Raw genomic sequence first — 16,869 nt, 5'->3', positions numbered from 1 at the left:
AGTTGAAGATATAAACTGTAATGTGAATCTTCTCATAGAAGCCCTAAAAAATAAACTTAATTTATTCGAAGAAGATGGGGGTTCTATTGCAAAGGTTCAATCAAAGGGGAGATCATGAGATCGAGAAGAAATAAAGAAGGAGTTGAAGAAATAACCTGAGAAATATCCACCAGGTTCGAGTGTCATGAATGATTCACAGTCCCTAATCAAAATGAAAGTGAAGATCAATATCAAGTCATATCAAGGTGATATTGATGCTCTAAAGATAAATCACCTGTTACATCAATTAGAATCTTATTTAAGTTTTCATCATGTATAGGAAAAATAGAAGATTTCATTTGTGTGGCTTAAATCAAAGGGTCATGCCATGACTTTGCGGGAAATCCACATGAAGACCTTGAGGGTAGATGAGGATTATATAGTGATGAAGTGGGATGATTTTAAAACCCTCATAAAGTAACAATTTCACCCTATCAGTATCTAAAGGACTAGTGGATTTGATGACACTACTTCAGGCAATAGCAGGGGCATAATGCACAGGAGTACACCACATAATTTAGAAATATGGTTGGGTATCTCCCAAAGAAGCCAGATGTACTCCTCAAATATCTAGGGGGCCTAGATATCCATCTGTGAAATCAAGAAATTTTATTCAAGTCTATATCCATGGATGAGGTTTGTGTACAGGCACAATACCTCGAAAAAATAGGCCTTAAAAAAGGGAAATCAAGTGGATCGAAGCAGAAGGATCAATAGGAAACTTCTAAGGAGGGAAAGAAGAAGTGGAAGGGGGGGGATATAAAAATACAACAACCATAACACACCAATGCAAAGATTCTAGTATCCATTGTACTATTGACAATCATACATAGGAGAAGTGCTATAAGTTTCATCTAGAACTTAACCCAAAGAAAAAAAAGAAAAACAATAAGGAGAAAAACCTCATGGCCATTGATTCAATCAAATAGGTTAAAATAAGCTTGGATGTGAATGATAATATCATACGCGCATCAGTGTAGAAGGAGGTAAATCTGAGTAGCCTTTAACAATGGGAAGAGAACGAAAAGACAAAGCTCTTTTATGTAAAGGTATAGGTTAAAAATACCAATATTGATGTTTTGTTTGACTGAGGATCACAAGAGAATCTCATTGGAGAAGAGTTGATCAACATATTGGGATCGGAAATTTGTAATCATCCAAGACCATATCCAATGGGATGGGTAAATAAGGATACAGAGATGAAGGTAACAAAATATTTCAAAATTATATTTTTTATTAGTGAAATTTTTATTGATGAAGTAGAACTAGATGTAGTTCCCCTTGATGTGTGTAGAGTGGCGTTTGGAAGTCCCTACATGTACATGTGGGATGCATTCTTTATGAGAAGAGACAACCAATATCAACTCATCAAGGATGGGAATTTTTTCACCATCAACATGTACAAACGCAAGTCCAAAATTTCTTTGGTAAGTTCCGACCAAACTAAGAAATTGATTAGTTTGAGCAAGATGGGGATTTTTTCACCATCAACATGTACAAACGCAAGTCCAAAATTTCTTTGGTAAGTTCCGACCAAACTAAGAAATTGATTAGTTCAAGCAAGATGTTTTATTATTCTTAAGATAAAATAGGTATATAGAAGAGTCAGTAAGAGAAAAGGCACCCTTGAAGGGGTGCAATAAGAAAACAAAAAACAAATGAAAGAGTTTCTACAGACATACAAGGATGTGTTCCATAATCCTAAAGGGCTACCACCCAAAAGGGAAGTGTAGCATAAGATCCATCTATTTTGGGACTCCACACTACCAAACATTGGGTTGTGAAAATAGTTTATTACGAAACTAGGTGAGGTGAAGAAAAAATTGCAATAGCTACTCGAACAATGTGCTCTTTAACCGAGTAAATTAGCATGTGGGTCACCCATCACTATTGTGCCAGAGAAGGATTGGACTTGGTAAATGTGTATAGATTACTAGGTGTTGAACAAAATTATGCTCAAGAACATGTACCCCCTACATATATTAGATGACATGTTGCATCAGTTGTAGTAAGATAAATTCTTCACTAAGTTGAACTTAAAGAATGGATATCACCAGGTTCGAGTCAGAGAAGAAGATACCTGGAATACCACCTTCAAAACCAAGCAAGGTTTACATAAGTGGTTAGTCATTCCATTTTGCCTATGCAATGCACCAGGTACATTATTGAGGTTAATGAATGATGTATTGTGCCTTTTTATAGATTCATTTATTATTTTATATTTGGATGATATAATAGTATATAGTGCTAACTGGGAGGATCACATCTCACATTTGATGCGGGTACTAGAGACATTAAAGAATCACTAGCTGCTAAAAAATATCAAGTGTGAGTTTTCACATTAGTGTTTGATGTATCTAGGGTATGTGATAGGTCGAGAAGAGATGAAAATAGATCCTTCCATGATGAGGGCCATAATAGATTTTAATGTTAGGAATTTTTTTGAGGAAACATAGTACCTGAGGAAGTTTTTAGCCTCATTTTCAGTAGTAGTAGAACCACTTCACACCATACCAGTAAGTGGTAAGAGTTTCCAATGGGGAAAGGGTCAACATAGGGCCTTTAAGGAGATAAATAAGAAGATCATTCAAGAACTGGGTTTGGCATTACTAAAATTGCAACAACCCTTCGAAGTGGAGACATATGCAAGTTGATATGCTATGGGATTGGTCTTGATGCAGGGAGGAAGGCCTATATGCTATCATTTTTGAGGTATTTCACGGGGAATCTCTTAGAAACCCTCCTTATGACAAGGAGCTCTACGTGTTCGTGGTGCAAACTATAAAGAAGTGGAAAAATTGTTTGATTGAAAGGAATATAGTAATCCACATAAATCTACGGCCACTATTGCATCTATAGGCCCAAAGTAAGCTACAAAAAACCAGGCATTACATGTGGATGGTGTTTTTACAACAATTTCATTTATTGATTAAGTATAGAAAGGGAAGCACAAAGAAGTTTTTCGACGTGCTTTCAAGGCCACCCAAAGAAAATATCACAAGTTTGGTAACTTTGATACACATAGATCCATTAACCCATAATGCATACAAAGATCAATATTTAGAGGATCAGGACTTCAAGGAGGTGTTTTAGCAGTTGCAAATCCAGAGTCACATGCGTGATGGTGACAACACAACTGATTACCATCTCTAAGATGGGTTACTCTACAGGTTGGATAGGTTATGTGTCCCTAAAGGTGAAAAATTCCAGTTGATTAAATGGGCTCATGCCTCCAAGGTTGCAGGGAAATTTCATGTAGGGAAGACAATGTCCAACTTTTAGAGGTGTATTGGGCCAAGATGCAAGAATAGGTAGTTAGCTTCATAAGAGGATGAATGACTTCTTGTACCAACAAGACTGATAACAAGGAAAAATGTCTATATCTTTCCTTACCTATACCCACTCATCCTTGGGAAATTATTTCCATGGACTTTGTGGTAGGTTTACCAACAATGAGGAAGGGGCATGACTACCTATTCGTGGTAGCTGAAGGGTTTAGCAAGATGTGTGTTTTGATGCCCTATAATTGACACCATCAACAGACAGGAAGAATAAAACTTGTTCTTTGGACAAAGTACTGGGTGCACTTTGGGATACCAATGAGCATCCTTTCATACAGTGACACAAGATTTCTCAGTGATTTTTGGACTACATTGTGGGAGAAGATGCGAACGAAGTTAAAAAGGTTTACAACAAACCATCCATAGATAAACGGGCAGATAGAATTATTCAACGGGACTTTGGTTCAGCTTTTGAGGGGTTACAATTATAAGAATTTAAAGACATGGCATGTAAATATGGTGTATATATAACACTCTTATAATAAAATAGTCCACACTTCTATTGGTCAGTCCTCATTTGAAACTTGTTTTGGATATTTTCCACCTTCACCTTTGGATATTGCATCTGGGAAGCAAGAAGGAATAAGGGAGGATCTTGCAAGTGATGCCGTAAGCATCGAAAATTTTGTGGAGAAGATCAAGAAAGTCCATATATAGGTACAAGAGACACTGCAGAGTCAGAGGAAAAATACAAGGCTAGGAATGATCAAAATATAACAAAGAATTCATTCAAAGTGGGATACAGAGTATGGTTACAATTGAACAAGGAGAGGATATAGTGTTCCTGTAAGAATATCAAGACTCTATTATATGGTCCCTTTAAGATACTAGAAAAGGTGAGAGATAATTCCTATAGCCTCAGTCTACCTCCATACATGCACATTTACTCAATTGAAAATGTAGAGAATCTAAAACTTCAAAACTCTATAAGTGCCCCATGCTAGATTAGGAAGAGAAACAAATCCTACCTTATATAGAGGATTTGGGACTAGATTCTTAGGGAGAGCTGATTTTTTTGTTTGTTTGTTGAAAAATAGGTCTAGATATTTGGAAGATTGGGTTGAAAGGACAACTTCCAAGCAAAGTTAAAAGGTACACCTGAGAGAAGGTGGAGGGAAATTTTCCTCACCTCACTCAGTAGAATCTTTTGGGGACCAAAATCCTCCCAAAATGTGGAGGTATGATATGTATTTGATATATATATTTTTTTCATCCTATCGATGCTTTTAGAGTGGGAAAAGTAGAGGAAGCATATCATAAGACCATTTTTACCGACAGGACTCAGTTTGGAAAATTGGTGTCAGAAACCATCTGGCAGCATTTTGAGGCATCAAACATATTTTTTTGGGGAGTAATTTTTTTTTGCTTTAGTGTGTCATCATTTTTCCTATTCTATACACATACATATTTCCAACGGTGCAAGAATCGCCTCATTCAGAGTTTGTATGCAAAAGTTATGCCACTTAGAAGTTGACCTTCCTATTTTGGCCAACATAATTCGAGAGGATTCCATGTGAGCCCTAATTATATGGGAAATGGGATAACCATGTGATAATAATGAAGAATAATCTACAATATGAAATATTTTCACTCTAGTTAAGAGATGAAGGATTCAAACCTAAGCACTAGTAGGCTACCAGTTTGTATTATAACTGAGCCATTAGGAGGAAAAGGGGTTTCACTATGTTCAAGTTCATCTTGTTCCATATATGAGAAGCATAGTAGATATGGATGATCTAGGTGGATATTGGTGGCCACCCCCCAATTCCACTTGGATCCCCACCATTGCTTCTTTAAGTTTTTTAGTTTCCTTAATTGCAGCACAATTTACTATTTTTAGCAGTTTTTCGGTCCTAAAATTCCGGAACCGTTTTGAGGCCCTAAATGAAGTTTTTTTTGGAAATCTACCGCCAACGATTTTGTACCCAAAATCGTCTTTTCTGTTGTAGTCGTCAAAGATATCTTTCCAATGGGTTATCGTGCACGTCAAACAGAGATAATATGACCACGTCACGACCTCGAGAAGTTGGCTGTCCAACTCACCCCAACGGGGCCCATAAACTCTTGGTGTTACATCTCCTTGGGTTAGGGTTTTGGTTGTTTAGGGTTTTCTCTTATTGTTCAATAATAAAAAGGCCCTTGAGCCTCATTGTAAGGCAGTTCAGAGGCATGTATCCACCACATCTCTTCTCAGAGATAAGCTACCATCGCCCTAGCTAGTTTATTTCCGTTTATGTTTGTAAGCATATTTCAGTATTTTACATTAATGAAATGAAGTATTATTTCCGCTACATCTCTACGTTTATGGTTATCTCTGTAATTTGTTGCATTCCTGTTTAAATCCGGATCAATGGATAAGGAGAGGGAACATAGAGATCATTTTTTCATTTTAGTATCCCATGGTCCACATGCCTTTCTTCTTTGAACTCACAACCATTTTTTATTTAGAAAAAGAGAACAAGGCAACCTCACCTTCCAACTAGGTTTTCTCCTAAAAGGATTTCCCAGGTTATATCGCGGTTTGTGATTATTTATTTTGTTATTCTCTTTTTTTTTTCATGATTATAATTTGCATCCATATGCAATAAATATTATTTTATATATCCATAAATCTAAAGAGAAATAAACATACGTAGAGTATATTTAATATTTTTAAGTAAAATTTATCAAATATATTGTGATGAATTGTCTAGTGGAATATACACGGTGGTTTATAGATCACTAAAATAAATCTCTAACTACTACAACGAGTGAGTTAACTTGAAATCATCAATTTCACCTTAATATGGCTTGATGTCAACCTCCATTTCCATCTTAAACAATGATTACAAACGATTCACAACACTTGAAATAGGTTGATCCTTTTCAGGTTATTTCTTAGGATTCCTCTTTGGTTCTTCCAAATCGCATAATCTCCCCTCTAATCTAACCTTTATGTTAGAACCTCCATATTCTATGGATATCCTAAGATTATTGGTCAGACCACCAATGAGGAGGCTCGCATTAGGATTTATATCTATGATTTGTGCTTCCAGTAGAGAAAACCTCTCCTTCATGGGATCTTGAGGGTTGTTAATAAATTCATTGGCCATGGCCAGGGTTTTATGAATTTTAGATTGACTTATCTAGATACCATGAAAGCCCCCATAATATTTCCAAATAAACTTGATTTGATATTGGTATGATCTGTAAACTATTGTGGATATTCCTCTAGAAAATTTGTCATAAATATGCTAAAATATATTTGAAAATCCAAAATCTACATTATGAGGGTTAAATTTTCCTTATATTTCTATATTCATTAATTATTATATTATTTTTATGCATGCAATAGATAAAATATGGAAAATAGAGAACATTAAAATAAAACTCACAGACCATAATGAAGATAAGATATGATCTAGAAAACCTTTATGAGGAAAAACTCGACTAGAAGATGAGGTTGCTCTACACTCTTTTTCTCTAAATGGAAATGGATGCATGTATAAAGGAATGAGTCTAATGGCCCATGAGCTTCCAAAATGGAAAAAGCCTCTTTTTTTTCTCTCTCTATCCACTCTCAATTGTTGTACTCATGTATCAAACAAAATGCACACGAATAGAATGGAACCCCTTTTCATCCTAGTTGCCTGGTTATAACACAACCTGATAACCTACTAATGGTTAAGTTTGACTCCAACTCTTAACTAGAGTTATAATTTTGACTATCTAGAGTATTCTTCATCATGATCACGTGGCAATCCCCTTTTCCATGAATAAATGGGGTTGACATGGCATCCTCTCAAATCATGGTGTCGAAGCAGGCAGATCAACATCCAAGTGGCATAACTTTTGCATACAGACTCCAATTGAGGAAATTATTATGTTGTTGGAAACATATTTGTGTGATAATATAAATATGGGGTGTGGGACCTAAGAATACAAATTCTTCCCTTAGAAATTTCCATTTAATTCCTCAAAATTCTTCTAGAAGGTTTCAAACCCTAATTTTCCAACTTGGAACCTACTGATAAAAATGGTCCTATGATTTGGTTCCTCCAATTTTTAAACTCAAATAACATCAATATGAATAAAAAACAATATAGTGACCTAATATAGATAAGATTGGGAGAAGAAATCCTCCCCATAATTATTGAAGTGTAGATGGTAGTTAAGGAAGTGTCCTCTTAGTGAATGAGAGGAATGGGGTAATTTTAATGGCCTAGAAATTTGAGGTTATGTTGTAATTGCTACAACCCCCCTCCAAAATTTTTCCTATGCTTTGATTTTGGAGCCTAACTTTGATCATAAGAACTATAATTTTAACTGGAGTCAAGTGTTTTTTGCGTTTATTAAGTGTCACAATGACTTATTCTTTCATGTTAGGCTTTTGATATCTTAATTATTTTTTCATGATGACAATTAGGCCTTGTTGACAACAGTTGCTCAACTCCTAAAGACAAGCAACCATTTCTCAAACACAAGCTAAGTCCTTCCCTGATCAAGCACCTGTTTCATGCCTTGTCTTGAGGAACTGCCCAATCCTATGTCACAAGAAACTGCAAAACTTCCTCTGTGACAAAACTGCATAATCTTGTGAGGCATGCCGCTGCTAAGGCAACAAACTGTGGAACCACTTTGTGAGGAGAAACTATGCAACTCACTATGCAACAAAACTGTGCAATCCCTTGTCACTATAAAGTGCATAGTCTCTTCAGCCACTGAACTGTGCAGTTCTTGGGATTAGCCAATTTCACACTCGTAGAAAATAGGAAGTTTTCATTCTTATGTGATCGTGTGGAAAAAGTTTTTATTTATGATTTGAAGACAAGTGTTAGTCCCTCCTTGATTTTAGGCATTCGTGTCAAAAACCCTAACCCTAACATCATGAGAGTTAATTTATATAAGAGAGGCTCATAAAGATCATTCTTACACTCACCATTGGAGCTATGGCCATTCTCATGAGCAGAAGGAACTTTAGAGTCCATTTGCGTGACCTTTTCATGTATTTTTTCAAGTGTTTCTTTTTACCACTTTTGTGTTTTTAAGTGTCGTTTTGTCTGATTATTCTTGCTAAAAATTGCATTTCTGTTATTTTTGTCTTATACAAGTGTCATTTTAGTTTTTTGATCTTATTTACAAGTGTCGCATCATGTTTGTTGGCTTTACGCCTACTAGCAGTTATTGTTTTTTGGTGTATTTATGCATGCATGTTCTTCTCTTTGCAAAATCTTGTTTTCTCGTTGCATGTGACTGATTTGATTGATCCTTGGGCCAATATAAACCTTTCCCCTCTTCATTCATAGATCCAGAGCCTACCGTTCTTCGAAAATAAACTGTGAAATTCTTGATCCTTACTAGTCTCTCCAATTGCACAATGTGCAATCAAAACCAGCAAAAGCCCTTCCTTACCAGCTACAACTAGCACAATCATAGGCATAAATGACCCTACTTGCTAATTGAAATTGTGAACTATGCAATCCAGGCTCTCTCTCTCCCAGCGAAGACTGTGCATTGTGCAAATCTAGTGCACAGTCAGCGCCCTTGCAATCCTGCACTGTGCAATCCCTCTCCACAGCTACACAATGTGCATTTATGATGCCCAGTTTTCCCCTCTTGAGCCCAACATTGCGAAATCCATTTCCCCAGTGACTACTTTCTTGCTTGAAAGTGGATTGTTGAACTGATGTTTCTTGAACTAACTTGATTTCACCATGAATGCTTCTTTTGCAACGGATATTGCAGATACTGAACATATCAGCCTTTCATCATCAGGTAGCACCATGCCTAATCTGAATGGAAATTAGCGTCCACCCATGGTAATTACATATGGTATTTACCTATGGTATCCGGCGATGGTAATTACCCATTTTATTGTAACTCAAAAGGCTATAAATTTTGGCCTCACATAGTAGAAGGACATATTGGTCCACAAAATGTAGTTGTAACAACATTTTTCTCTCTTAATAATGAATTGGGTTTTATGGTGTATTTTGTTGGCTGTTCTCATTTTTTTGGGGGATGTATGTAGTTTTTTCATTCTTTATCAATGTTCTTGTGTTGGGTTCTTTGATTCTCTCTTGGTTCCAGATCTTATCTCCCAAAAATCCAGATCAGTGGCATCAGAGCGGGTTGGGTTCGTGATGGCCATTTGGGTACAGCCTTCTTCGGCTCACATTTTCCCTTCGCAAAGCACTTCCCAGAGCTCCACGCATTGAATAAGTCATTTCTTATATGCACCCTGGTTCCTTTTTAGCTAGGGTTATTGCACAAGCAAAACAAAAAAAACACCGCTGACTCTGGCTATGGCCAAAGCTCTTGAATGAGTTTACAGGGTTTTCTCAAATCCCATGCTTTGTTCGGCCCCTCCACCTAACTTCTCAAGCGCCTTCGAATGGGCCCCTATTACATATTTTCTCTCCATCGAACAAAACACTGTGTAGGCCTCTCCACTGAAACATGTCAACAACTTCTGGAATCGTATTTTCAACTATTGTGTCATTTCAAAAGCATCAATGATGTCAGCATCAATTTACTTCTCTTCACAAAGCATACGTTGAGCATGCCCTTAAAGCTAGCGGTAATAGCGCGATATGCCCATTTTTTCTCACTGCTTATGAATGAGCACCATTTTTATTCCTCTCTAAATATTTTCAACGACTCATTTAAAAATGGCATCAACTACACAAAGGAAATAATGACTTAAGGCATCATTGAGAGGAAGAGGGCAGTTCGGTTCCAACCGCAACCTTTAGTAACCTTTGAATAACGATTTTGAGACTCCTTTGTAACTAATTTTTCTTCAAATCTTTGATTCACAACTGATAAACAGTGATTGACAAAACAACTCCAATCAACAGAATTATTACGAGGATCTGTAACTTCAAGAAACATTGAAAGGTGACAAGGAGGTTGTGAGTACCCTCTACACAATAAGATAACAGTCATGGTTGCCAACCTGAAATTGCCTACTCTTGACACATAGGCCCGTTATTTTCCTTTTCTTAAGGATGTCTTTTAAACTTGTGAAATTCTCAATTCTCCATGTAAATTTCCCTTGATGACCATATGATTTTCTGACATTGCTTATTCCCCCAACGCTTCCAAGGTTTTTAGTAAATCCATTGGACTCCTTGATGTCATGAAATGAAGCACTGAAAACAACAGTTTCATCCACCAAATAACCCATCTTTGGAGAAACAAAATCAGTCATTAGCATGTAATCGTTCCATCCAAGGCTCGTATTGTCGTCCCCTGTGAATCAACCATAGGAATCCTGATGCATATGGTTCATCCTAGCTCGTGGATTTAGAATAGGAATGTGAAAGAGACACCAATAGCTTCATTCTGTAACAATATACTTATCAGTATATTTTACAGGCGACTGGTACACGCTCAGCCACATATTGCATTCCCTAGCAAGAAACATAGGGCTCATGATCTTTTGTGTCCTGATCATCTCCTTGAATAGGGATAAATTGTGCACATTCCACAATGACTTCCCACTCAGGACCTCTAGCATGGGGCCAACAAGCGGTTGCAATTCATTCTACCTAGAGAACGACACAGACTCGTGCAGGACAAGAATATTCGTCAAGACAATGACCACATCATTCATCGGAAAACCAGCCTTGGGATACCGTATTTTCGAGCTGGGCATAATGTCACACGAGTTATGAGACTTCTTCTTGGTGGAAAACCACTTCCCGGAATCACGTTGTATCGAATTCACCTCGTTCCACTGATTCACCACAATCAATCTGTAGTTGGAAAAACAATCCCATTTCGATGAAGCCAATACTCGGGGATACATCACCTGCAAATAGATGGAAAGGTAACATGGAAACGCCTGTGATTCACCCTGGGGATACACCAGATGCAACCATATCTCCTACTATGGGGGCTATACTAAGAATGCACATGCGTGTCGCGAGAATTCAGGATTCTGAAGGTGATGGTGACAATCAACCATTATTAAGATCTGGAGTAATTACAACTCTACTCCTGGTTGCATCATCACAAGCAGGAAGTCTAATTGGAAAGAAAGGTTCAACAATAAAATCAATTCAAGAAGCATCGACTGCAACTATGCGGGAGCTATCAGCAAACGAATTATCACATTGTTCTTTTCCTAAAGATTGAATTGTAGAAATCCACGGTGAAGCACCGAAGGTTCAGAAAGTGTTGCAGATGGTTGTTGGTCACCTTTGCAAGTGTTAATCGCAACATTATTCCATTATTTGAACATAATAAACATTCAACAAATTTTGCGCAAGATTTGGCACTGACATGGAGCAAGACAATAGTGCCACCTCTTTCTAGTACATCTCAACATAGACAAGGTGGACTAGGTACAAATTTAACTTAAATATTCAAGCATGATTCATTTTTTGGGATACTCATATTGAGTCACATTCTCATCACCATGGCTTATCTATTTATGGAAAATAATTCGTACGAGTGAGATTGAGATATTTACATGCACCTCCAGTTGTACTAGTCACCACTTAGGTGATACAAACGATGCAGATACCCCTCTCATATGCAAATGATGTAGTCACCACTTAGGTGATACAAACGATGCAGATACCCCTCTCATATGCAAATGATGTAATTGGTGTTGAAGGAAAAAATATTGGGTGTATGCATCGTGCAAGTGGAGCTACAATCACTATTAAAGAAACTAAACATGTTCTTAGTGAGATCAAAGTATAAATCAAGTTCAAATTCAAATAGTACAACAACTTATTCAGAATTTCATGGCTGGAGGTCATAAGAAAGTTACACACAATGTTGATGTTGGTTATGGTTCTTATTCTCAAAATTCAAATTCTTTTTTTATCCTTTATCCACTATGAATATTCAAATTCTTTTTTTATCCTTTATCCACTATGAATATTCACCCCGTTGATGGATATGGGCCACCCAATGGAGCACTATACCATTCAAAGCTAACGTTTCATAATGATGCAAATCCACCTCTGAATATTTGGTCCACGCGGGAGGTTCAAATAATTGATTTGTTTCAGTTATATGTGGCAACATCTTGATTGGTTGGTTCTTGAATGGGTTCGTCCACACATAGTTTACGCTGAGATATCCTTTTCTTCTTTATGGAGTTGGGTTCAACTATGACCTTTAACATGGGTCTACTATATTTCTACCAGGTATATTCACAATCACCCTATCTCAAGGTCTAGGGTATCTCTATCCTTGGACCCTCATCCATCATGGTTATGGGTCACCCACAAACTCATGGTTAGGGGTCAACCACACAAAACCCTTTCCACCGAAGACCATTTTCTAGGCCGTACACTGTCAGCATCGCAATTAACCCACAAGAATTATAGGCTATCTATATCCTCGTCTCTTCGTTCATCATGGTTATGGTTTAACCACACAAAACCCTTTCCATCAAAATCTATTTGCTAGGACACACATTGTCCATATCACATTTGGCTCATAAGCATTATAGGGTATCTCTCTCCTAGGATCTTTTTGCATCATGGTTATGGGTCAACCACTCAAAACCTTATCTTCAACAACACTTGTTTTGGTTCATCCAAAAACCCACAACTCATATTCAACAAAATCTTCTCCGAAGGGAACTTCAAGCAATGGGGACCATTTATTTTTAATGGGGGGCGGGGGAGTAGCGGGGGTGGTAACATGATCTGAATGTAAATTCATGTCCACCCAAGGTAGTTACACATGGTATTTACCCATGGTATATGCCCATTATAATTACCCATGGTATTGTAACTTAACAGGCTATAAATTTGGACCTCACTTTGTAGAAGGACAGATTGGTCTACACAATGTAGTTGTAACAACATTTATCTCTCTTAATAATGAATTGGGTTTTATGGTGCATTTTATTCGATCTTCTCATTTATTTTGGGATGTATTTAGTTTTTGCATTATTTATCAATGTTATCATGTTGGGTTCTCTGCTTCTCTTTCTTGGTTCTAGATCTTAGCCCCAAAAGATTTGATTCAATGCATCCAAAGAAAGAAGCATCAAAGGAGGTAACAAAAAGTAGTACCAAAGAGACCATTAACAATAGCTTGACAAGAGTCCCTATCCTATCAGATACACAATGCTACATTGAGAAGGATTCTATTGTCACACAGATTTCCATCAAAGATGCATTCGATTCTATAGAGTTCAAAGCATATTTGGAGGATATGGAAGTCTATGTGAACATCCAGCAATCAGGGTTCCATAAGGTGGCCTGCAAATTTCCAGTACTACCATGTGCTGATGATATCAAGTGGATATTGTAGGGTCTAGATACCAAGAGCATGGCATTGAACAATGTTAGTGGGAAGCAACTTGCCTCCTATCAACCACATGACATTCACTTGATTTACAACTTTCCCATTCCTTAGCAGCACTTGGATTCTCAATTCTATGTAGCTTGGAGCTATTTGAATACTAAAGAAGTGATCAAGTCATGGTGGAAAGAACCAACCAAATTTCGCCAGAAGCCTGATAGTACTTATTAAACCAATTCTCGCAGAATAGTGGATCAGTACTTGATGTTTATGTGCTACTAAGTCTAAGGAAAGATGAATGTTGAATCCTTTCCCAAAGGGTGGATCTACATGCTACATTTGATTGTAATAGAAGGGAAGTTATTCAAGTGGCATTATAGAAATTTTGAGGTAAAAAATGGGCCGCAAAACAAAAATACTCAAAAAAAAAAAATTTATAAGAACCAATACGGTTCAATATGATGATGTCAACCATGGGGGACGACTCACCATTTTTGGAGTAAAAAGGTAAAAAGATAAAAAGATAAATAAATAAATAAATAAATAAAAACTACTTTTTCAACTAATATTTTCAACTTATCTCCCTACAATTTTACTCAAATTTTGAGCAGGAGCACTCGTTGGATGTAGAATTTAATTTTGGCATCCAAGGAGTACCCATGTTGCATACTTTTGATGGGCCCTACTACACGAAAAATGCGAAATACATGAAAAAATGTGATTATAATCACGTTTTTCCATGTATCTCACATTTTTCATGAAGTATGGTCCATCAGAAGTATGCAACATGGGTACTCCTTGGATGAAAAACAAAATTTTGCATTCAACGAGTGATCTCGTTCGAACTTTGAGTAAAATAATAGGAGATAAATTGAAAATATGAGTTGAAAAAGTAGTTTTTTCTTTTTTTCCCTCTAAAACTTGATGAGGTAATCTAATCTTATTTTACTATTTCCACTATTATTTTATAATATTCCTCGGCAGGCCATTTTAGGCCTCAAAATTTCTCTAATGCCAAATCTATTATCTCAATAGATACAAATGAATTTAAACAAGGCGAAAAATCCACCTCAAGCAAGCAACCTCAATTTTACATGTTTGCCTACCTATTGGATGGAATATGTGCTCGCCATGAATTACGAGGTCTAGAATCAAAGTTGACCCCTAGAGAACCCCCTATCCACATTTATCGCAAATTGTTGGCAGATTACAATTACCGAGGAGTGTATGACTGACTTATTGAGCACTTCTTTAAGGTCGTATATTAGATGCTCTTTGACGAGGAGGCCCCTTTGATGTCCCATGAGGAAATGAAGATAGTGGTATAAGTAGCATATTGATTTGCCTCACCGAATGGCACATACCTCAGAGTATTAGGTTTTCAGAAGCCTCCACATCGTGTACCGAGGTATGCAACAGATAAAGTGGTCATGCAAGAGGTTTCTTATTATCTTATCACAGGTCTATCTTCAATGCTCTAGAGGAAGAAGAAGACACCTTTTTCTTCCTTTCCTTTGTAGGTTGGATCCTATGAGCTTAAGAGATTAAAGGCCATAGAAGCATAAGTGAAATCACTTGAAAGCCTTAAGTTAGGTACAATGAGATTTCATAGGAATGATCCCAGAGGATTACACAAGAGATATTGTGCTAAGTTGCACTTTTCGTGTCTGTATGTGGCTTATTCTAGAACATAGGAAGAGAAGATGAAGAATTGCTATAATGCTTCCCGATCAATTGCACCAAGAAAAGAGGTTGGTCCTTCCAGTGTATTACCTGAATAGAGTGTTACCCAGGAAAGAAAGTGTTATCAACCTGTTTTTCTCTCTAGGGCTAGTCTTCTTGAGTCATTATGTTGTTGACCTTTTTTTTGGCTTTCACAACTTTTTTTTCCAGTGTTATGCCTCAACTGCACACACAACAACTTATGAGTGCGGTTGGAAACTTTCAACCACACACAGGACACTTATTTTGTGCGGTTATGACTGAAATTTCATAGTTTGGTCCATGCGGTTGGGAGACTTATTCTAGAGACTTATGGTTCATGGGAGATTAGTTTGACTCATGATCTTATCTCATCTATTCGATCTAGATAGGAAACATTATTGAGAATCTTCCTTAACTTCGCTTTGTCCTAGGTGTCTATATTCATCCTCTTGGGAGTCCTCTTCTTCTATTATACTAGGTCATCCTAGAGGGTCAGGATAGTCATAAAGAACTAGAGAAAAAGTGCTATAGAGAGTTTTATGTTGATACCATTTTGATTCAGTTTTTAGAGCTTCATTCTTCTTTGAGTCCTTGTTCATTATAGCTGGGAGACTTTGCTAGAGCTAGGAGAGGAACACCAAAGCTAGAGGTATAGATGTACTATTTGTTATATGGTTAATGAAGATTCATGTTCCCTTCTTCTACGTTTATGTATGCAGCAATTTATGTTCATATATTTCTAGATGTTTTGAACTAATATTATTCTACGGAAGGTTACTTGTCATCTTTGTTTGTTTGTTCTTGTGTGTAGCCTTGGGATCGATAGCGGAAGAAAGAGATCGCATGATTGGAGCACGAGGATTATGCATTAGGCCTAAAACCATTCACCAACCTATGAGGAGGCAAGGCACTAGTTAAAACCTTATAGTATTAGGAATTGCATGGAGACTACTTGCATGGCTATATTATCTGGGGATCTTTGTTGATTTTATTTATCCATATTTATTGTTGTCTGGTGATCCTAATCTAGCTTAGGATTAAGGAGCAATAACTCCTTGTGGGTAGAATTTACCACAACAGAAAACAATAGGAAGTTCCCACTCTAGTGAGCATCAAGTATAAGAGGAAAGTTGCACATAATCCTGAAGTGGAGTAGAGACGTGAGTTCAAAGAAGATCCCATTATTCTGAAAGAGGCCATGGCAGGTGAGAATAAGAGAAATCAAGCAGAAGAGTTAACGAGGAAGCAACACGATTAAGAGAAGAGACAAGAGGAAGAACATATACAAAGAGAGGAGCAGGAAAGGAAAGAAAAGGAAGATATGAAGGCACAATAAGAATTGAGAAGGAAAGAAGAAGAAGAAGTAAGATAGAAACAAATTTGAGAAGAATAACATAGAAAATTGATGGAAGAAGAATGCAGGATGAGGAGTTTGCACAAGGAATTGGGGTGCAGATACCGACCCAGGATATGGAGATTGAGCAGGTGGAGTGGAACTAAGAGGCCAACACCATGCCCATTGTAGAAC

At 37.1% G+C, this 16,869-nt stretch overlaps 1 pseudogene; it reads left to right on the top strand.

Moving 5' to 3' along the window:
• The first annotated feature begins 11,198 nt into the window (after positions 1–11,198).
• On the top strand, positions 11,199–12,217 carry LOC149255309 (flowering locus K homology domain-like; annotated as a pseudogene).
• Positions 12,218–16,869: the final 4,652 nt, after the last annotated feature.

This window comes from Pinus tabuliformis, chromosome 7 (genome assembly GCF_031772625.1).
Source record: "Pinus tabuliformis cultivar Carrire ecotype Pingquan chromosome 7, CPIR1, whole genome shotgun sequence".
Taxonomy (NCBI): domain Eukaryota; kingdom Viridiplantae; phylum Streptophyta; class Pinopsida; order Pinales; family Pinaceae; genus Pinus; species Pinus tabuliformis.
The sequence above is the reverse complement of the archived record's forward strand: the minus strand, read 5'-3'. Positions and strand labels throughout refer to the sequence as shown.